We start from the raw sequence: 23,353 nt of genomic DNA on the forward strand, positions 1-23,353 counted from the left end.
AAACACATTGCTGCAAAATTAAGGTGGATATTTTAATTGCCCAGAGGCATGGAATTGCAGTCCACTGCAGAGTTTGCTCTGCTTCAGAAGATCACTCTAGAAAATGATTACTGATTTCCATAAATAATCTCCAACCTTTTAATTTTAAGAGCTCAAACAAATGTCTCTGACAAGACACTTGGATGCTGCCCGAGTTTGATGCAAATACCCTAATAAGAATAATTAAAAATTTTCACACATGATGTTGGGAAGATGATGTAGAGGGGAAAAGTAGTGAATTAGGGATGGCAAGGGAAAGAGATTGTTGTAATAAAACAAAAGATACAATGGAGTTAGAAGTGCAGATGATCTCAATGACCTTGGACTTTTCAAGTGATTCATTTCTCCTGTGCAAACTTCTTGAAAATTGCTTTGAGATCATATGCCCTGAGGCTCTGCATGAAGGGACATTTCTGTAGAAATTCGTATGGGCTCCTTTCTGGTTTGGGTGGGTGCTGCCTAATGCTGCTCTCTTTCCATGTGTGCATTCTTGGCCTTCAAACCATCAGTTTTTTCCCTGGTACTTTTCACTGGAGCAAGGGTGGGTTGTGCTTGTTGGTGTCTGTGTCTGCCAGAACCCCCCTGAGGTCCCAGTTGTGCTTTGCAAAGCTGTTTTGAGGGGAGAGGAAAAAGAAACAGAAAAAAAAGAGATGATTGACAGTAGCCCTTTAGATTTCTGTTGTTAATGCACCAGTAATAAGATAAGGCTTATCTTTAAATGTTCATGGAATCGAGACTTTGATGGAAACAGGCTTTTGGGTTAATATATTTTTGATAGATAAAGCAGAATGAAATGAATAGACCAGGGGAACATAGAGTATTTAGAGAAAGAGATATTTTTTGTTTAAATCTCTCTCCTGGCATGCTGTCTGGGAGCATGTGACATTCACATATAAATGGTGTGTTTGTAAACACACACTTTGTGTGTTTTAGAGGGATATGGGGGCTGAAAAGGGGTGTTGCTGGGCTAAGAGGCTGCTGAGTGAGATGAAATCTGCTAGTTGAGATGAAAAATCTCACCTTCTGTCCCTTCACTTCCGTTCAAGTCCAGCTCTTGCTGGGTGGGTGAATGTGAACAGATAAGAGTTTGCAGCGTAGAGATTTTGCCTCCCCCATGCTCTGACATGACAAGGGAGTTGCGTGCCAGCCCCTTTGAGGAGTTTGGGCAGCAATGTTCTGTTGTTTGAGCTGCTCAGGGGGACTTTGGGATGTTGTAGTCAGTAATGCATTTCAGCTCAAGCCCTTTGGATGGTCTGTTTTGCGTATTTGCACATTTGGATGAAATTATCCCCCAACCGTGCGTACGTAGCACAGTGTCTGGGAAGGCCATGCCGAGGGGACAGAGCCTCCTCGCAGCAAAGAGCTGCAGCATCTGGGACTTGGATCCCAGACCGCTTGGTTGCTGCTTTTCCATTGTGTGTTTACATCACAGTTGTTGAATTTCATCTGCCTGACTTTATCCCTCTCTGTTACACCTCTTCAGTGAGGATTCATCTGTCCTTCCTGGTCTCTCCCTGCCCAGGAACCTCTGTGCTACATCTGAGCCACACAAGTTCATTTTCTCCCTAACCTGCCTGGACTCAAAATAATCTCTCCCTTTTAGGATATGCTGACATAACCCCAGCATTTTACCAAATCTTACAAAGTATCACTAAAAATGGCTGCTAGGGCATCACATAGAATTGCTGGTGAATATTGCCTGGCAAGTGAGTGTCACAGCTGTGAGAAGAAGCTGCCAGAGTCTTTGAAGACAAAGGTGTCTATAAAACCTGTAATTCAGATCAACCTGGGAGAGCAAGAGACACAAATTTGCATTTGGTTTTACAAGATCTTTGATGTCGCAATGCCAACCCGGGGCTTTCATTTCTCTTGTTTTAATACAACCTCTTTAGCTTGGTCCAGGGTTTTGCTTGTTTAAGGGGTTATAAAGTGAGGTCTGGAAACACAGGGTGAAAGCTTTGGTTCTTTTCAAAGCTGGTGACAGAAGTCTGACTTAATGCCATTAGGATTGGCATCAAATCCAGGCAAACAATTTTTCCAGGAGAAATGTTGCATAGAACAGACTACAAGTGTAGTAGGGTCCAAATTCCCCATTCATTTATCATTTCTTGCTTTTTCAGCCTTTCACTGAGTAGTGAGCTCTGGGCTCTGAGTTTCTGAGCTTGCTTACCCCTGTTTGTGGTGTCCCTGTTTTCAGCTGTACTTGTGGGCACCTGTCACAGGTGCCAGTCTTTGCATCACCCTGAAATTTGCTTCCTTTTTACAATTTTAATGGGATTTGTTAATTAGGAAGCAAATGCATTTTAGAAACCTGCATGTATGTTGGTTAGAATGCATTTGTGTAGCTCACAGACCTCTATATTTAATTAACGTAAAACAACCGTCTTGAATCTAAGAAGCTATCTAGTTGCAATTAGTTCTTGTTTGCTAATTAATTACCAATGGATGATTAAAGACTTGTTTACTGAGGTTTAGCAGCTATCAAGACACACATCTAGTACTCAGGGGATTTACTATGCGGTAGCTGGATTGTTGAATTAAATTCTTATTGGAGACCTTTAAACTGTGACTGAAGAAAGCTGCTCTGCTGATGGAGTTTCCTTTCCCAGCTCACCCGGCTGCTCCAGGTCCTGCAGCCCTGGGTAGCTTTGCTCTTAAAGGGAGGCTGGTTAGGCTGGTACACCTGATTCACTGGGGTCAGCAGCTTGTTTCCTTCTGCAAATTAAAGGCGTGGAAAACCAGGATCTCAGGTCTTGGCTCTGTTGGTTAAGCAGTGCTGCTTGCACACACTGTCTGTCATGTCTGGCAGTCATGGGTTACCTCTGTCTCTTCGTAGGTGCCCATCACATCTTAGTCCAAACAGACAGCCATGAATTGAGTCTTGTTCTGTTGGGATTTGATTGCAGACTGGCTTTTGCTCCTGCATGTAGGCTTTTGGTTTTGCTTCTTTTGACAATTTGCTGGGTAGTTTTGTTGATTTTTTTCAAGTCTGTGGGTTTGTTCCAGATTCAATCCCTGTGTTTATGGACTATTTGGTCACAAAACCCCAAGTTTCTGCTCACCACTTGATGACTAGGATCAAGATTTATGATGATTATTAGTGGTTTTTTTGGGTAACCAGCTGGAAAAAGCTTGAGAAGGTGGTGTGTTCACTGTCTTCTCAAAGCCAAGTTCTTGAGGTGCCTGGAGATGTGCAACCAACATAGCTCACTGCTTTTGAGAGCCCTCCCTTGCATGTCATGGATAAAACAATGGAAGGGAAAGTTAAACACTGGTACTCACACACAGAAGATCTTGAGTTTGCCACAGAGAGTTGCTTCCTGCAGAATGGCATGAACAAAAGCTGTCCATGCAGGTGTTGTGAATAATAAGGGACAGCAATGTGCTTTAGGAGAGCAGCAGTTCAGAGTTTGGAGGGTTGGCTTTAAAGCTGTCTGCAGGATCTTCAGCCTCTGTCAAGGACTGCTCTTGCATTTTGGTTTTTAGCCAGTAGGTCATGAAAGGAGGTGGGACACCAGCAAGGGTGCTGGGAGTTTCTACATGGAGACAAGCTTGGTAGGATTTCATGGAACAATTTTATCCATTATTTCATTTTCTCTTGTTCTTTCCTTATTTATAAGCTAGAGGTCTGGATTGCTTTTCTCCAGACTCTCTCACTAAGCGGAGCTGGCAAGGAAAAAAAAAAAAATCAGAGAGAATGAGCAACTGTGGCAGAAAACTGATTAAAAAGAATAATTAGCATTTGCCCCTGATAAATGAGCAAAGCCATTAATTAGACTGATTTACTCCTGGCTTTTTTTTTCCCTTCTCCCTTTCCTCTCTCTTTTTTTTTTCCCCTCTTTATCAAATGGCAGTGCCGTGACTGCCCCTTTGGTACGTTTTCATCAGCTTTTCACCAGTTGTCAGAGCTAACACCCTCCTTTCCTGGAGCCCAAGCAGCCTCTTGTAGCTAATGGATATGGAATGCAGCCAGAGCTGATAGCTGCTAGATCTCCACTGGCTTACAGGTGTTTCCATCATTACTGGCATATTATCTGCCACAGGGTCTCCTTCTTCCTCCTCCTCCTCCTCCTCTTCTTTTTTCTCTCTGTTTTCAGCCTTCTGTGCAGTGTTCTAGAAGTAATTACAGTTAAAAAAAAAAAAGCTGGCAAATTTTTAAGAATTTTATTTTATGCAACACGATGTCCCGGTGATCAAATCAATTTCTTTTTTTGGCACGGTGACAAACAGCGATGCTGCTGCTGTCGCCTGTTTGAATGTAATTACCAGGATGAAAGGGAGAATTTTAATTAAGACAATTTCCCCCCACACCTTCTTCCCTCCTCCTTGTTCAAATAATGAGCTGGGGGCTGTGGTTTTTTTAGTGCTGGGGTTTTTTAATATGTGCTTTTTTATTAAGAAATACTACTAATCATCAAACTATTGCATATTATATCATGACTATGCCCCCCCACCCTGATGAGGACTGGCTGAAGGCTTGGATCCGTGCAGAATGGGAAAATGATGCATTCACAGTCTCAAATGGGAGCTGGGCACTATACAAGCCAATATGAGCATAAAAGTCCTTGTTTCAGATCTTAAATGGTGCAAATGGGATTGCTGGCACGTATATGGTGCTTGGAGACTTTTGTGATTAATTATTATATGCATTCCTGTAATGCCCAGAGGTCAAATTTTTCATGCAGTTTAGAGCCCTGGAAGCAGAAACAGGCCCAAGTGGCTGCCTGGGAGCCAAAACCCACAGAAACATCACAACATCTGGATTTGACCTTCATTCTTCAGACCCAGCTCTAATTTAGGGAAGCATTTGAATTGTGTGCTGGGCAATGGATAAGAAGAAGGAGGAAGAAAGTTTCTGGCAAAGGGCAGATGTGGAGTGAAATGGGAGAAGAATATGCTGGGATTTGTTGGAAGGAGCTGGTAGAAACTGAGGAGAAGTAAATGGCAAGTGGAGCTGGGAAACAAGGGAATGAGAGTTTATCTGGAATGGGATTCACTTTTAAAGTTCAAGCAAGTGCAAATGGATCATTCATATGAGCCTCTGGCATGGGAGATGCTTTGGCAATGGGTTTGCAAGTCAGGACAATCAGAGTTAGGGCTTTGTGAGATGCTGGACTAAGATTTCTGGGGGTAGTCAACCAAATTCCTTAATCAGGGGATGCATGTTGGGGATGATTTTAACTGGCTGTTGCCTTGGAGGGGCGTGTTACCCTGCAGTACTGTCACCTCTGTGGCCCTGAGTGTCAACACCATTTGCAGAAGTTAGACAGAGGTAAAGTTCTCTGGGACTTGTACCCTGATGCACAGGCAAGAGCATGGAGAGGAACCTTTCTTCTTTCTATTTTTGCTGTTCTTCTTGTTGGGGTTTTGTTGCAGTTGTTTTGGTTGGCGGTTGTTTGTTTGGGGTGGTTTTTTGTTTGTTTGTTTGTTTTTGTTTGGGTTTTTGTTTGGTTTTTTTGGTTTAGTTTGGTTTGGTTTGGTTTTTTTTTTTTTTGTAGGGAGGGCAAGGACACCTTCCTAGTCCTCTGAGATTTGCCCCTCTCTGGGTTCACCCCACAGCATGCATCACAATCCTGTTGTGCTCTTTCAGACACAGGCAGGGCATCCTCTGCAGCCTGGCCACCCAAGTCTGTTAGCAATCCAGAGTGGCTGGTTCAGGGTAATTCAAATTGCCTCCTTCCCCCAGGGCAGGACACACACTGCCTCCAAAATATGCTTTTTAACCTGCAGCCTTGGGACCAGGGCAGTGCCATTACTTGGGACTGAAATTAGGTCTTCAAAGGGTTGGTGTTGGAAGGGGCTACAAAGAGGAAATTGATTTCCCAGATGTGTTTTTGAAGCATGTCTCGTGTCAGTGGAAGGTAATTTAGACCGATCTGGGTGCTTGGTTTCCCAGAACAACTGGAAGTTTATGTGCAAGCTCCTTGGCTGTGCAGTCTGCAGCAGGTAGCCTGAGCTGGGCTGGTCCCCAGGCTCCAGGATCACTTCAGGCATGACGTGAACATGGCTGGACAAATAGGAAAACCAGCAGAGCAAGGTAGGTGTTGGATAAAAAGTAAAGGCAGCAAGCTCTGTTTGGGTCTCTTCACTTGTTCAGTGATACTCAGAGGGGTCACAGCTCTGCCTCCCACCTCTCCTGTCTCGCTGGCTGCCATAGAGTAGTGGAGCTCAGGCATTTGGGCAGAGCTGCTTGAAAAAGCTGAAAAAAGGAACTGGTAGAACTCGAACCTTGGCTGAATGTCTGCCTCCGTCCTCTGTAAAGAAACCATTATAAAATCCATGTGCCTATACCTGGGTTTTCAAGTCCAAAAGGGCAACTTTTCTCCTTTATTCGTTGCCAAGTGAGTTGGGGGATAGGTGAGCTATGGTGTAGGGTGTGAGGACCAGAGTTACTGGATAGAGAGGGGTTCAGGGGGTTTAGGTAAGGAACAACACCAGAACCAGGGTGGTAAGAGAACAGAGTGGATATATCATTGTTCTTTCAAAAGACACATCTCTGCTGGATGTGTCCTAAAGCTGACAGCCATTCATGGGCTGGCATTCAGCACCACAGTGGCCAGTTGTCCTGGAAAAGACTCCTCCTTTAGGGTGGCAGCGCTCAAGGGTTTGGCAGAGCTTGGGTGCGCTGGGTTAATGAGCAAGGATCGGTATGCATGCTCCTACCACACACAAACAGATGCAGTAATCTGAATTATTTGTGTGCAGCCCAGGTCCCTGGCTTGCTCAGTCCCAGCGTGGAAATTGTGCCTGAGGTTAATGCACTGCAAAGAATGTAGGGGAAATGTTTTGCGTTTTAAACAAATAAAAATCAGCGCGTATTTTGTTAACGCTTGCTGACCAGCTCTTCACATCCTGTTAAGCTAAATATTTGCATGGTGGTGGTGCAGAGAGGGCTGAGCAAGGAGCCCCTGTGTTTCGTTTGGGTGGCTCTATATTGCCATCAGCTGCTCTTTCCTCTTCTGTCTGTTTTTCTTAGCAGGGTCAGGACGAGTTTCACAGTCCAAATGGTTCACTGCAATTCTCTACAGGATATCCTCATTTTACTTTAATGGGGAGGAAATTAATGAAACATACAGGCCCTGGGGCTTCAAATACTATACATTAATATTATCCCAACGTATTGTGGTATGTGCACTCTCTCAGACTAAACTTTACACTGGACAGAGGAAGTTGTGATCAGATTCAGGTGCCTGTGAAATTTAAGTGGTGGGGGGGAGAGGGGGAAAAAAAATAAAGGAAAATAGAAGCTTGAAGCTGTTTCCTTCCATTTCAGCTCCTGATCAGTGTGAGAACGGGGATGTTCAAATGGGATCAGGTCAATACAAACCAAATAAACTCTCCCAACTGTTAGGACAGGAGTATTTGTGTATCTGAGAGACTCATTCTTTTGATTTGTTGGTTACCTACTTTGGAGACCAAATTCTTCCCATCTGTCACTAGGCCAGTAGTGATCTAAGACAGTGGTGGTCTTTGCAGAGGATGTGCTGTTAAAGGATTCCAAATCTTCCCACCTCCCTTTCCTCCCAGTGAAAAACACCACAAAATGGGAGAGTGTCATAAAGAAAATCAAGTTCAGCTTCAGTTTTCTTTGGTGGTTACAGGGAAAATTAAGAAGGGAGGTCTGAGCATTCAGTTGTTACCCCCTGTGCCAGCCACCTCATAAGCCAACAATTTCCATGCAGTGATGCATTCTGGCTTCAGCACAGCCCAGAGCCTTCAGCTGGGGGTGCCTGGCCCAGACAGTGGATCTGTATGTTATTAAGCCTCTCAAGACAACCAAGAAGCTTTGGCCATGTATTGAAAACAGCTTAGACCCAGGGTGCTCAGCTGCCATCCCACTGCTGCTCTGAGCTGCTTAAATACAGCCCCTCTTGTGTAGCTGCTCCTGCAGCTGGAAGGGGGTCACTAACACTGGGCTGTACTGGGCCTGCTCCTCAAAGCTGCTGACTTATGTGAATTCTGGTTTTCCTTCTGGGACTTTTGTTTTGTTTTCTTTCTCCTCGTGCTGCAATTTACTCATGTTACAGCAACTGGCACTGCCTTTGCATCAAAAGGAACAGTCCTTCACAATTTTAGTGGAAGAATGTGGAGGAGGGGGATCTTGTTTGGAGAAACTGGCTGCATCAAGGAAAAATAAGAATTTAAATTGTCATCATGGTCTTGGGAAATAACAAGGCTCTTTTTTTTTTTTTTTTTCAGTTTTTCAGAAATGCACTAAAATACCTTCAATTTTATATGGGCTGAAGCAGAAAGCAAGCCCCCTCCCGTTCCCCAACTCCACATCCCCATCTCTGTCCATTTGATTTCAAATGTAGCTGAACCGCTTGCCTGGTGGAGAAAACCACAACTTGAATATTACCACATTTTGCAAACTGAAGGCTCTGCCTTGGGATATGGGGACAATTTATTAGTGGAAATATCTTTAATTAATTTGTGCACAAGTTCGTGTTTTTCTTTAATTCTTCTCCCCAGGCACTTGACCCATAGTAATGAAATCCGGGAGTCCTTTTCAGAAAATTACTTTCTCAGCATTTTTGTTCCTTTTAAAGTTAAGTGTATCGCATAATGACCATGAAATGTTATCCTCTATTAGGAACACACTTTTCACTGAGAGTCTTCAAATAGAGTTTATTACCAGGAACTCTGTGGTAAGCTGCCATCCGCTGCCCCACGGTCACGCAGGCCTGGCTTTGAACTCTGCCCGGGCAGCTCGGGTGGAACTGGTTGTCACTGAGGAAGGCAGGTCCAAGCTTTGGTTCCAGCCTCAAAGGCCAGGCCCAGGAGAGAACAGAGCTCTGACATCCGTGGCCATAAGCTGGACAATGGCCTCCTGCAACCCAGGAGAACCCAAGTGTTTGGGAGCCTCATGTGTGACCTGGCCCTGGGCAGTTCTGGGTGCCTCCAGCATTGCAGTTGGAAATGCAGACCTTTTTGTTGGGTCTGAGCAGGGACAATGACCAGAATGGCTCTTGCTGGCCCTGTCCCCACCAGTGTCATGTTGTGGTGGCAGAATCTCAATGGTTTCTTCTTGTCCAGGCTGCTTTCCCAAGCCTGGAGCCCCTAGGGAATGGCTCCAGGCTCGGGAAAGCAGGACATGCCTTGAGAGGTTCTTTGGAGTCTTTGCCTTTCACTGCAAACAGTCCATAAGGACAGAATGGTTTCCTTTTGCACAGGGATGGGCCAACAGTCCCCTGTGGTTTGGCATGTGGGGATGTTGGCACTGACACAACAGACACTGGTGACTGAGGGGTTTTTGGGAGTAATGCTGCCAAGGCACAATGGGATTTTTCAGTTTTTTGCAACGGAGAAAGATTGGGGGGGGGGGGGATGCTGAACAGCAACAGGCGATGAACAGTTCTGATTTATAACCCATCTGAAATATGTTATCTCCCCACCCCACCTTCTGCCCCTCAACTGCCACTGTCTAAGCCTGGCACCTTCTGATGCAACATTTAGGTGCTGATTCAGACCAGACTTGGAGGACATGGTGTTGCTGTGGAGGAGTTCGGATGGGTGTTTCTTAAAACGTCTCATTCAACTACTGACTGGACTTTTAACCCCTGCTGGACATGTGCCAGGGGATTCACCATGCTGTAACATTACTGTGTTGTCCTGGAATGGACAGTCTTGGCCAGAGCTGGAGAGCTCCTTGCACCCCTCTGACTCCGTGTCTGAATCCTTTTCTGGGGCAGTAACACAGGGCACTCACTGCTCTCTTCGCTCTCTGATGCTCAGTCCAAGGAGAATCAAACTCCAGGGGTCAGAGTTGGTTCATTCATCTTATCACAAATATATTATTAGTGTTTAGAAGCCCCCTACCAGCAGCAGAAAGGGCTGTTGCACAAAGGGCCTGTCCCCATTGTTTTGAGGTCATCCATCTCCCTGTCCTGGTCCCGTTTTCACTCTAATTTGTTTAGACCACAGAATGGGCGCGTGAACAACTTGTTTTGTTTTTGATGGGTGACCACAAGAACATTGGCTGCATGTGCTTTTTGTTTGGTTGCAGTTTAACAGCTGTTCCCTTTGAAATAACCCCATTTCTGCTGGCTTTATTTCCTAGTTGCTCTTACCCAACTTTTCTGTCCAGTGAGGTTTCTCTCTTCTCCCCACACACCTGGCCCTGTTCCCTGCCCTCCCCACCACTACCCCAGGAACCCTTTTGGTTATTTCAACCTCCGTGATTAAACTGGCCCCCAATTGTTATCAAGAACATTCAGGAAGAAGGATGAAAAAAGGAAACATAATCTTATCTGAGAATAGAAAATATGATAAGGGCCCCCTATCTGGAGGCTGCAGTGTCCCTCGTGGTGGGGCTGCAACAGTTCCTTTGAAAATAATCACCGACACCATCTCTGCTAAATCACCTTTCACACAGCTCAGGCCTTTGATACAAAGGCCCCTGGCAAAATTAGAGCAGGATTGTGTAGACCCCAGAGCAAACGCATTAAATGCTCAAGAGATCAGAATTAGGGGGCACACAGATATAATTGCTTAGGAGGAACTCGTGTTCCTGGGGGGTGACAGTGTGTGGGTGGATGTGTGTGCTCGTCTGTGGCTCTGTCTAGTAGCTACCAGATGATGACTGCAAGTTATAAGGCATGTCGAGGTGCTAATTATATGGCCTTTGTATGTTTTAATCACCACCTAGGAGAGGAGTTAATGCTGGACTCTATGCAATGTATGATGATTGAGTGCTCAGCTCTCTCAAAAAGTCTCAGATAAAGTGTGAGTAGTCTTGTGCTGGTTACATGTAAACAGCAAGACCAAGAAAGTAATTTTTGCTTTTAGTTTTTGTTGTTTGTTTTCTTTAGTTTTGTTTTTGTTTGTTTGTTTGTTTTTGGGGTTTTTTTTGTGGTTTTGTCTCCCCCACCCCTGTTTTGATGCTGAAGCCTCAGGGTTAAGCTTTTCTTATTTTATTTCAGCTGAATTGAATTTCATTGGTTTTTATGTAATAGATCCTATTAGGCATATTGCAAAAACCCCCTCCAACTGTTGCTCCCAAGAACTTGACAGAACTTTTCATGAATATACCTGGCCTGAAATAGTTCTGGTGCAGTGTGGGGAAGCTGCTGGAGCTGGGAAAGCAAAATACCCTGCAGGGACAGGATGGAGGTGTATTGAGGAGAATCATAGGAAATACAAATATATGGGCCATAAGTACTACTTACTTCAAAAATGAAAAAATCTCCTCCGTATTTGTTTTAAGATTCTAAAAAAATGCTTAGGAATTTTGGGTACTCACTCATTTTTTTGGGTTCTTGGCATGGGGTGCCTTTCAGAGAGTGGTATAAAATACCTCTTTTTAAGCATCTAAGTTATTTTAAAATGTTTGAAATTAGTAACCCAAAAATTGAGGTTTCCCAAATCCAAGTTCACTTGAGAAAATTGTATGTTGCTAATTGACTCCATACATTTCTGATCATCGTGGCTTATATCTTTTAGAAAATTATTTGGCTTGAACTGGGAAACTCTGCGCCACCACCCTGACTCACAGGTGTTAGCCATCAGCCAGTCAACCCATTTCCAAGGTACTTCAAGGCAAAGCTTCAAAATATGCTTAAAAAAACCAAAAAACCAAAACAAAAACCTGTGAAAACCTTCAACAGCCAAGCAAACTCTACTCCTCTGTCAATATCAGGTTAGGAGGTCTTGCCTGGGGCATAGGAAGTGCTGAAATTGTCATATCTTGTGAAATTATTCAACTAAAGAGTCCAGTCTAAATCTGGCAAAGCTCAAACTGTAACAAAGTTCCTCTGCAACATAATAATCTGGAATTAAACCCCTTTTTCTCATTAGAGGGAAAAACACTTCTTTCTCATACATTTTTGGTGGGACCCTGCAGCACAGGAAAAGAGCATTATAGTGTTGCCACCTGGTATCTCAAAGTGTTAACTTCAGCACTGCATCATTATTCTAAGGTAGAAAGTCTGTAAAGTAACCCAATTTTAAGTACTGGCCAGGAAGCAAATTGCAGTGGTGGGAAACTGGCACAAGAGGTAAGAGATAAGCTCAGAAATCTTTGCCTTTCTGCTGATCTGGCTTTCAGGGACTGGCATTTGTGAATGCAGCCCATTGAATATGAGTGCTGTAGTTTGCTGGTCTGTAACAGAGACGTGGTCCATGTGGAATAAGGTTGTGAATGACTGGCAGAACCTTCTGTCCATTTTTTTCCAGATACACAAAATATGCCCTTTAGGTCTTTTCCTCCTATTCTTCCCCTTGACAGCCCAAATTATGGATGGAGGTGCCAGCCTGAACACTAAATTTCCTGTTGCATGCTGATTTGTGGGTTATTTGTGCTACTGAAAAGCATGCTGATTTGTGGAGCAGTCAGAGAGAGCTAAACAGTGAATTTGGACATAAATCCATTTTATCTTTCATAGGTGGGTGGAATCCTTTGTCACTTCTGTAGCTGGCTATGAAATGCAGCTAAACCAAATCCTCAAATTTCCTTCATCCTTGTGGGAAGCTTGAATCTGAGATGTCCCAAAAGAGACATCTAAATGAAAAACCTGGATTCACCAAAATGGCTGTGTTTTATTATTAGATATAATTACTGATCTGGAGACAGCACTGATTCACTTGCAGAACTATGGAGGGAGGCATGAGCCAGCCAAGGCAAGCCCTACTTTCATCTGTAGAACTCAATGGCATCATGGTCTGGGGCATTCCCAGCCTGCAGCAGCCATCCCTGTGATGGTGACCATGTGGTTTTATAGAGCAGTGCAGTGAAATATCTCAGGGAACTGTTCCAACTGCAGAAGAAAAAGAGAAATCCTGCTTTTGTGTTTCCTGTTACAGCGGATCAGTTAGTTCCCCAGCCAGGCTGATGTTATGGACCACTGCAGCAGCACATGGAGGGATCACACATTGCAAGGCAGAGGCACTCAGAAAGAAATCCCCAAAACTGGAATTGCCACCAAATTTCTAGCATGAAACTGTAGCCCCAGCAAAGCAGGAGAGAAAAATTCTGTGAGCAGTTTAAAGGAAAATAAAAACCCAATCAACGGGGAAGCCTGTTTTGCTAAAGAATGTACTTTGGGGGAAAAAAAACCAAAGAACCCTCCAAACAAACCCCAACCCAACCCAAGTCCTTTTTCATAAGAAAGAGTTGAAAACCAGACCTCTTCAACGTGACTCAGCAGTGTGGAGTGGGATATTTTGGGAAGCTTTGCAATGCAGAAGGGGGAGAGAGTGAGGAAAACAAGCAACACCAATGAGTCCAAAGCCTCATTGAGCTCCAGCAGCAGAAGGTGCCCTTGGTGACTGAAGGGGAGAGAGTTCTCCCAGTGTCCGACCCTGGCTCCCTGTGTGCAGCCCCTGTTCTCAGACCCTTTTGCTGTTTGCACCTTTTAAAGAGGGGTTCCCAGGCATTGCTCAATCTGTAACCTTCATGTGCTTCCTGTGGAGCACACTCTTAAATTATTTTTTATCAAAAAGGCCCAGAAATTTGATAGGGGAGATGAGAAGATGGGTACGATCAGGGAGGATAATAATGAAGAACTGTCAGTTCCCTGGCTGTAGCTTTGTTGGCCCTCCTGCTTTCTGAGATAAAGACACAGTGGCTGGTCTGGGTTCTATATTAAAGGGCTGATTTGGCTGCTTGATTATATATGAAATATAGATTTAAAGCTTAACTTATGTTACCAAAAGCTAATCAATTGCAGGGTAAAGCCCGACACATTTGTTATGATCACTAAAAAGCTTTTCTTGGCTTGTTGGTGCTCATAGTGGCTGGAGGGGTTTTAAAAAGCTGCTTGGATCCAGTTTAGTGAAATCATACCTGTTCAGAATCTATTTATATATTTAGTAATAACAGCTCAGGATGGAAATATTTTCCTCTCTGCTATCCTTCTCCACCTGAGTTCCAGCAATCTCTACAAAGAAGGGGATAAAACCCCCTTTTAGCAGGTGGAAGGGGAAAGAGAGGTAGAAAAAAATTCCAGAGCCAGTGTCCAGAAGGACTATGAACCTGCCCAAGTATTTTATTTCTTCTGGAGATGACCTTGCTCAGCTCCTTTGTTAAATGCTTTGCTGGTTCTGTTGCTCTAGGCTCTGTTCCTGGAAAGCTGAGTGTACCAGAGGTAGAGAAATGCTGCCCTAGCACCACTAAATGGTTCTGGTAGCCATGCAAGCTCTCATAGAACAACCTGGAGCATCTCTGTGGGTGCTGGAGGAAGAAAATGCCTTTCAGAGGCTGTGGCTCTTGGCCATGGTCACCTCCCTGGCAGCCCGACAAGTGCACAGCCAGAAGGTCGGCGCAGCACCAGAGTTTGCCAGGAAGCAATGGCTGGAGCCATCCTGCCTTGGCTGACAGGCCTCTGGGGCTTGTCTGCTCACAAATGACACACACATGCAGGCACAAATAAAACCCTGGCAATCGCTGCCTGCAACAGCCTCGCTGCTTCCAGGGGGAAGGAGTGCAGAGTAATTTGATGCCTTCATTATCTTCATAACATGAACCAATTTGTCAGCAAACTACTGTGCAGCCTGATTCCTGATTGCAGGGAAAACCAGGCTGGGAGAGAGGACTATTATTTGCAACCAGTTTAAGCATTGTTCTTTTTCAGAGGAATATAAATACGCTGTGTAGAGCTGGCTCATTAGACACTTATCCGTTTGTATTTATGGTTTAATTAAATAACTGCACGGGAGGACTTTAGTTTCTAATCACAGTCACAATACAGTTTTGCCCTCTTTATGGTAGTCTGTTCCTGAGAAAGGTATTGTAGGCATGAGCACATTCAATCTGCCAGCTCCCATTCCTTGATGGAAATAAGAAAGTTAAATACTTTAAGGCTCATTGTATGGATGGGGGAACTGATGGATAAAGAGTTTCAGTGACCAGCCTCAGGTTATGCTATTTACTGACTTCTTGTGAGAAACCATTGAGTTTTCTGCTGAAAAGCAGGGTTAGGAAGTGAGTTGCTGATTGCTCTTTGCTTCTAAAGAGATGATCCCCCACAGAATTTTGCAAGCACCACTTTTACCTGCTTTCTTTTGTTATAAAGTTCAAGTTTAGCCCATCTTTCCAATCACCCTGAATGAGGTTTTGTCTTGCAGATTTTCTTGTCTTGGCTCTGATTTTAACCTGAAGCAGGAAGGATGCAACATACTGGGCATGATTGCTCTGAATGAGCCCCTGCAGATTTCTGTGCTACTTCACCATCCCAGGAGCTGGATTCCATGCAGGATGTGGCAGGAACTATGTTGGGTGTACAGAGATGTGAGGTGAGTTACAAACCAGCAGAAAAGCTGCAGATAAGTTAGGTCACCCTCTGCCTGTCTCTGACATGGCCCCTACTCTGGTGTTGCTTCTGTTCTGGTACCAAATCCAGTGGGTTTCTTGCCACACTGTGTTTCCTGTAGAAAACATTCTACAGAGGATTGCCTTTGAGATTTTGCTGAAGGAGAGTCTGTGTCATGGCTCTGGAGTGGAGGCCAGATAAATATAAAGGTAAGCTTTCTGTGTCTGCCCCTCCCCTTGCTTTTTGCATCAGCTCACATCTGTGGTCTCAGTCTGGGACAGAGGACAGCAGGGTTATGAGATCTCCTGATCAGGCATGCAACTTCCAGCAATGCTTTGACTTTGAGAGTAAATTTTCTCTCTGAAAAGTCAGGGGAAATCTAAAGGAGCTGCCTGTTGCTTAGAGAATAGAGAGGAAAAGTGCTTTGACATTATATTTTCTTATTCCTAGTCCCTGAGGTAGCTGATGTTTTTATTTAATATTTTTTACTCCCTTCCATGTTTAATGTGCTCCTTTAAATTGCTTAAGCTTCTTTTTCTTCTCTTTAACTCAGTTCAATCAGATTCTCCTGTACCCTGAAATATAAAATACATGGAGGTTTTCTCTAAAGCATAGTTTATGCTAATAATTCCCTCTCTGCATTCCTGTGCTAGAGTCAAGCACTGCATATCTGATTGGGCTCTTAATGACTTTTGGGAATCATTTAAATATCTAGCTGAGTAGCCCAGTTAATAATCAAAGCTGCAGCTCCTTGAAGCAGGAGTGACTCATGGAAGAAGAAGAAAGCTTCTGGTGATTTCTGAGCCTCTCTCCTGCCCCTTCCCCGCTGTGCAGGCTCTGAAGGGCACGGCCTTATCAGATGTTCCCAGGCTATGTGCATCCTTTCTGTCTTGCTCCCAGCCACACGTTCAGGTGTGCAAGGTGCCAGCTTGGCTTCTGAACATCTGTTGCCTGTGCACCCATGGCAGGGAGATCTCTGGAGCTTGCAGATTAAGCAGTTCAGGGGCAAATTTAGTTTTTGAATTGCAGATTTTTTGAGGGGGGTGGAGGGGGGAAACCCTTGAATATTGCAGTGGGGATAGTTCTTGGGAGACAACTGGCTTTACTCCTGTGTGCTTCAGTGTGCCCTGATGCTGCTGGTACTATCTGTGGATGAATCAGAAAGCAGCCGACATTGGGATTTGCCTTTGGGATGGATTGTGCAATTCAGTGTCTTTTCCCAAAAGACTGCTACCCTATCCCAATGTTTGTTTTCATGCTTAAGGTATTTTATCACCATCTCACCTAATACCTCCTAAAGTTTCATTTAATTTCTAGAATGAGCTCTTTTTTTTACTTATTTTGTCCTAGAGTGCCATGGATCATTGTCATGTGCTGTTACTGCTGTCTGTGTCGCAGACAGACAAGAAATCTGCTCTGGTAATGGAAAAAAAAAAAAAAAAAAGTAATTGCTGTGTTCCCCTCCTCCTGCACCCCAGATTACTCTCCTGAGCACTGGCATGATGTTAGGACTACCTTTGGCATCTCTATTTCCTTCTGTGTCCTCAATGGCAGTGCTCACTGAGATCCCTGCTTCTCTGATTTATGAATTGAGATATGTTCCACCAGAGAGAATGAGTGCCTGGGGGAGGAGAGAAGGGCTTTGATCTCACTGTGCTTTTGAAATATGACTGTAAAATCAGAATTAGATGGCAATCTCTTTGGGGCAGGGACATCATTGTTTGCCCTGCACAGTGCCTGGCATGCTTTGGGTGCCATGTTATCAACAACAGAGGTTGAGTAATGGGTGCTGCTCTCAAATCCTGTCTATTGACCCTGAAGAGTTCTCTCCTCATGCTATTATTAATAGTGCTTTTGTTTTCTCCCCCCTGCTCCATAGTAACTGGACCTTGCTGGGCCCTCTGGCCATAGCTGTGGTGGGATGGAGCCACTGCTGAGCCCTTGCCTGGTGTTTGTGCTGTGACAGGAGCTGTCCCCTCTCCTGGGCAGCCTCATGTCCTGCTGTACAAACTGTGGTTTTTCTGTGGTATTCACTCTCTACACTTGGCCTTAAGCCCCAGCTATGGCTTCAGGAAGACTTAAAATATTGAAAGTAGCAAGGAAAAGCACAGGGATATTTGCAGCTCCTGGGACCAGTCACAGATTTTTCCCTTTGCCAATGTGAGTGCAGATATGCCATCTAATTCTTTCTCTTGATTTGAAGTTTTGGAGAAGATGTACAAAGACTGTGAGGGATTTAATCACTGGTCTGGGTTGTTCTAAATCCAAAAAATGATCCTTTGAAATTTCTTTTCCTTAGCTGTCTCTTTCCTTTTTTTTCCTTCAAACCTACTTTTCTCTCACCTCCGGATATGAAATGTCAATTTCTGTTCAACCTAAATCAAAGTTTTTCAGTGGGAGAGGTAAAGCTGAAGATGTCCTCTCTTCTTCCAGAACTGCTGTTTCCTCAGCTGTAGAAGCAGCACCACACTTAATGATTTCGCCAAGTTTTTGCTGTCACTGCTATTAAGGAGCCTGACTTAATTCACAGTCATTGCATGTGAGTGGAAAACTTGTCTTATCATTATAGGGCAAGAGGAAGGAAAAGATACTCAAGGTGTGATTGCCATGATTCCTAAATGAGTCACATGGATTTTGATGTGGAAAGAGCTGACCTTGTCCTCCTCAACTGGTGTCTGTTCTGCACCTGGTGGTCCAGATTTGAGGACAGTAGTTTCCATTTCCATAGCCTTTACGGTTAGAGCTGGAGTTTTGGGATAGAGGTATGCCCCCTTCAGGGAGCCCTGCTGCAGTGGGGAGTCTGTTCACCCAACAGCAGCTATTTCTGAAGAGGGGGAGCAGGGTGGGTGCTCAGATTATTTGAACTGAGTTGGCTCTGAAATACGGTCCATGTGGAAATTCAGACTCTTTTACAGTTCTTATGCCATGATGATCACGCTTTCCTAAGAGTAAGGAAAATTGACTGGACTTTGGAGAGAGGCAGAAAAGAAAAAAAGCCTTTTTTAAGACCCCCCAAACTATGGGCTAAAGCTGAGCTGCACTCAGGTGATGTCTTCTGCTCAGTTGCCTATGGTGCTCTGCTCTAAAATGGGACATGTGACATCTCATGTGGACTACTGACCTGTGTCCTAAAACTCTCACCTAATTGGTTCTCCAGCTGCAAAGATTCATTAGGGGAGATGGAAATTTCTTGCCTCCTGAGCCAGGAATATAAAGGCAAAGGGATGGATGAAAGGGAGTGGGGAGAGCTCACAAGGAGACTTTCCTGGCAGATGTCTGCAGTGGATCTTGCAGCCCCGTTCAGCACATCTGTCTCTCCAGAGAAGCTGATGGCACGTGTGAAATGCAGTGAGCCCTTGGGCTATTGTGTAACTTGGGGGATGCCTGCAGCCGCTGTTCATAATTAATCATTTAAGCAACAAAATCAAGTGACTTTACTGACAGTATCCAAACTGCTGACCTCAATGCATTTTAAAAGTTCGTTGGATACTGAACCTCGAATGACCCATGGATGGATCTGGAATAATAATTTTCATAATCCTCAAGTCATTATCTTAAGAGGGAACGTATTGTTCTCCTAATTAAGTCTGTCCACATGCTGTGCAGCTTCCCATGCAAATGCACTGTGCATAAACTAATTAAAAGAAATATACAGCCACAAGGACTTAAATGGTCTTTTATGCAATCTCTTTAAATTATAGTCTCCCTCCTCCCCCCTCCCCCTCCCCAAACTAACAAGGGATTCAGCATCATATTCAGCAGGGAAAACCACTGAGCAGTTTTGGATCCCAATCTGGAATCCCCCAGAATTTATTAGAAAGCTTTTGTTTTATGACATTTTTGTGAGGGCCCTGGATGTGTAGAAGACCCTAATTGAGAATTACGATTGTTTAATAGGAGACAGTCCCTGCCCTGAAGAGCTTGCAGTCTAAACAGACAAGACAGCCAAAAGCTGAAAAAGCCTTGTTTTGCAGTTGAACGGCTCAGCCATTGAAAAGTTGAATGACTTTTTCAAGGTCATATATACAGAGCTGGGAACTGGAAGCACATCTACACCAGCACTGTAAGTACCTGAGTCTTCTACCTTTGATAATAGACCCAAAAGACATAATATATTGAAGCCTATTTTGTGCAACAGCACCAAAGGGCAATTTCACACTGATTCTCACTGGTATTTTGTTGGCTGGGAAATGGCTGTGAGGCTGCTTGGCTGTTTTCAGTAGCTCTTTCATGTTCTCTGGTGTGGTAGAGGTTGTGCCCCTGGAAAGCAGTATGTTGGAGGCATGTGACCATGGTAAAACACTTTCTGCCAGGTGTCCCCACTTAAACATCAGCAAAACTGTGCAGATACAGCAGAAGCCCCCTGCCCAGCAGTGTTCATGCTGTCTGTGTGCCTTGCATTGGATTGTGAGTTTGATGAACACTGGACTGGCCTCCGTTTGTGCTTGGTTGTGAGCAGGAGTGAAGAAAGATGGAGGAGATCATCAGGGTTATTTGTGCTATCATTTCCCTTGGGACTGTTGCTGACATTGCCTTTGGCTTCTATTTTGCAGAAGAGGAGTGAAGGTCTGGGTGTAGGATGTCTCAGTTACTGTTTTCACTCTTCTTCCAGTACAGGGATCTGGTGTTTGTGTGTTTGCCAGACAGCCAGCAAAGGAATACTTTCTGAGTGGTCTGACCTGAGCAGAATACCCAAAGAAAGAAGCTGTGTTTGCACTGAGGTGAACTGGGGCAATGCAGCCATGCCCATCCATGCACAAACAATTGTGCAGCTTAGCTGCTCTGAACCAGGTGGAATGGTATCAGCTGCTAGATGAAGATGGGCTGTGTAGTTTACAGCACTGCAGAAGCCTTAAGTTCTGCCAAATAGACATTAGTTGGTGAACAATTATTGAGGCAGTGGAGCTGCATGATTGAGAAACAGCCCATCAGTGTGTGAGTGCCATCCACAGTGGGACTGGTTCAGGGGGAAGTGGCAGCCAAGCCCTCAGCAGCCCAGGCATGGCTGGATAGGAATTTATGCATAAAATTTGAGAGAGAACAGGGATTTTCTTGCTCTCTTCTGTAGATGGGTGTTTATGAGTGTGAAGTGGAAGATGAAATTTCCTTAGTCTGTTCTCAATTACTGTCTCATTCTTTGCATGTGGCAGGTTTCCTGACAGCATCCCTCCCGATGCAGCAGCCATTGAAAACAGCAGCTGGAGAAGGAGGGTGAGGAGGAGCCTGGCCTTGCAGCAGGGAGGCCCCTGAGCACAGGATCAGAACCACAGTGAACAAGCAGTTCTCCTCTTATCTGATGTAGCCTGGAGAGCAGACAGATAGGACTGCAGCAATCACTATGATGGGAATGTGGTGGGTGGACTCTATGAAGAGAAAAGAAACCCTCCCCTCTATGGATGAACCTTCATCTCTCTGTTTTCCCCCTCTCCAGTCCTCATTCTGGTAAGAGGGAGGATCTTTTCTCCATCCAGGGATGAGATGAAAGAGTGCCCCACATTTGACACTTCATGAGTTGGCTGAACCCTACAAAGTGATCTTCATAAAATCCTGATTCCAAAGCATCAAAGCCTTTTCCTGACTGGTAAAAACCCTAAAAATTCCTGGAAGAACTGCCAAAGGGCAATGGGGCTGATTCTGTCAACTGCCTTTGGTTAGAGCCGGGTTTGGTTATTTATGGGGGCCGGGGGAGGCAAGAACTCTCCAGATGGGTGGCTAAACCAAATAAAACAATGATAAAAATCAATGAAGTTATGTGCAGGGAAAAGAATGCCTGTACATGAGGCACCCGCTTCTCAGTGCTGAAACATCCCTCAGCACTGTGCTGCTCTGGGCACCCCACCCCACCCCGCCTCATCCCCCTGTGTCTGCCCAAATGTGCCCTTTGCTGGGGGAATCCTGGCTTGATTTATTGGTACCTTCCTAATGAGACTTCACACTGATTGAGGCACAAATCCTACTAGAAATTTGTCCAGGCAAGTAATCACCCAAATGCCACAAGAAGTCATGCCAGTGCAGTGGGATTATAGCAGGGCTGGTCTGTCAGCCCTTGCAAGAGGCCAGCAATGGATTAGGAGTGTGACTTTCATCTCTCTGGAAAGGTGGCAGTGTTCTGATGTTCAGGTCCTGCTGGGACTCCAAAGAAGCAGGTGTGTGTCTCATCAAACTGTGCCTCAGAGCTGATGTGTGAGGGAGGGAGGTTGGGACACAGGGTTCCACAGAAGCCCTTGGATGAGAAGCAAGGTGTAAAGATGAAGATTTCCTGTCAGAAAAGGCTGAAGAAATTTGCTGTTGCAGTGTAATGATGTAAAGGAACTGAGTGAGCAGGAGGACAATCTTCAAAATCATCTGGGTACTTGAAGCATCCTGAAGCATTAATTCTGGGTCCTGTTGGGGTGTGTGTCACTGCAAAGCCGTGAGTCAGAGTGAAAAACTGTCCCTTCTCCAAAGAATTTAAGTCTAAGCACACAAGGGGAGAGAAAGTATAAGAAATATGGGATATATGGGATTGGGACTGGTTGTTAGATCTTTCATGCATCCAAGACTAGAGGAGGAGGATTCAGTAATTCCTTCAAGAAGGAGGATTGCTTGCAATCTACTTAGCAAGGAAGCGTGCTGAGCATCTCAGCAAGTGGGAAGATGACCAGGAGTCAGGACTGAGTGGAGTGCTGAAATATCTGATGAGAGAGGAAATTTGGTGGAGAGGAGTGAACTGGTGACTGCAAACTGTTTTTGCATGAGTGCACCTTTGGTTTTCCTATGTTAGTGATATTTTGGATGTTTGCATGGGTGGTTACACAGCCATACAACAGCCAGTCCAATATTCTCATCTCCTTAGTGCTCGTTTTTATTTCTTGGAGGTATGCTTTGGTGGAAAACCTTCAGTACTCTCATGGAAAAATTGTCCCTTGAGTAATTCCTTTTTTGTCCACTGAGTCCTTTTGGACTTCATGGAATCATAGAATGGTTTGAGTTGAAAGGGACCTTAAAGGTAATCTAGTCCCAAGCCCCTGCCATGGGCAGCAACATGCTCTAGTCTGGGTTGCTCAGACCCCCATCCAACCTGGCCTTGAACACGTTCAGTCTGGTAATTGCACTCCTTGCCTCCCCTGTTCATCAGAATCTGTTTATGCTGTTAAAAAGGTGGTGAGGATCAGCCCACTGAGGTTGCTGTTCATCACTGTGCTGTGAACTCCAGCTCTGGTAAGTGTAATTAATTTTTTTCTGTCTTATCCATCAGACAGAGCCTTACTGAGTCCTTTGTTCAGGTCAGGTTCTACACCTGCATGAGTGGTCCCACCACTGGGGTGCCTTTGCCCAGTTTGTTGTCTCAAGGGAGCCCAGCCCTTGGCACAGTCATGCCCAGCTGAGACACTTGTTCCTCTCTGCTCCTTTGCCACAGGTGGAGCCTCTTGCAGCACTTCAGCAGGAGAGGGACAGGATGGGGTGAATCATTTGTTCTCTAGTCAGATGGCAGGACCCTTGTTTCGTGTTAAAGGCCTGTGAGATAAGAGATGCCACTGATGTTCCAAGGTGTTCTTATCATAGGCCTCATTCTGAAAAACCACTACTCATCCACACTTTCTCTCCAGCTTGTTGATGAAAATGGAGAATTTTCTTCTGCAGTTTCCAGTCTCTGGAATGCCCCTAGACAAAAGAAATTTTCAGACACATCTTTTCCTTTTGTGAATCAAACTCCAGCCCCTTAATGTTCAGCAAATAATGTGTTCCAAAGAGACTGTGTTGTATGTGATCGTAATTACGTTTGGGTTTTAATAATCATAAACACTCCTGTTTTCTAAGAACCAGCTAAACTGATTTCCAAATAATTTAGTTTGAATGGCATGTTTTGTGTTTGTGTACCATCTTCTCCCCCACTTCTAAAGAAAAACAAACAATGTATTAAAAAAAAAAAGGCAAGTGTGGGGTAAAAAAAACCTTGGAGAACTTTAAAAGACTCTAAACCTGAAAAGGGAGGGTGGGATCAGCTAATTTGTCCCTCTTTTGTATGGTTTATTAAGCCTTTTGTTCTGGAACACATGGGTTCAGTGGGAAAGTGGTTTTTGATA

At 44.6% G+C, this 23,353-nt stretch overlaps 1 long non-coding RNA gene across 1 annotated transcript; it reads left to right on the forward strand.

The window, feature by feature from the left end:
- Positions 1–16,936: 16,936 nt before the first annotated feature.
- LOC140684957 (uncharacterized) lies at positions 16,937–21,026 on the forward strand. Its single transcript, XR_012058010.1, has 3 exons — positions 16,937–17,826; positions 19,185–19,350; positions 20,438–21,026. It is a non-coding gene; the product is annotated as an uncharacterized lncRNA (long non-coding RNA).
- The last annotated feature ends 2,327 nt before the right edge of the window (positions 21,027–23,353 follow it).

The sequence above is a fragment of the Taeniopygia guttata genome, chromosome 12, assembly GCF_048771995.1.
Source record: "Taeniopygia guttata chromosome 12, bTaeGut7.mat, whole genome shotgun sequence".
Lineage (NCBI taxonomy): Eukaryota > Metazoa > Chordata > Aves > Passeriformes > Estrildidae > Taeniopygia > Taeniopygia guttata.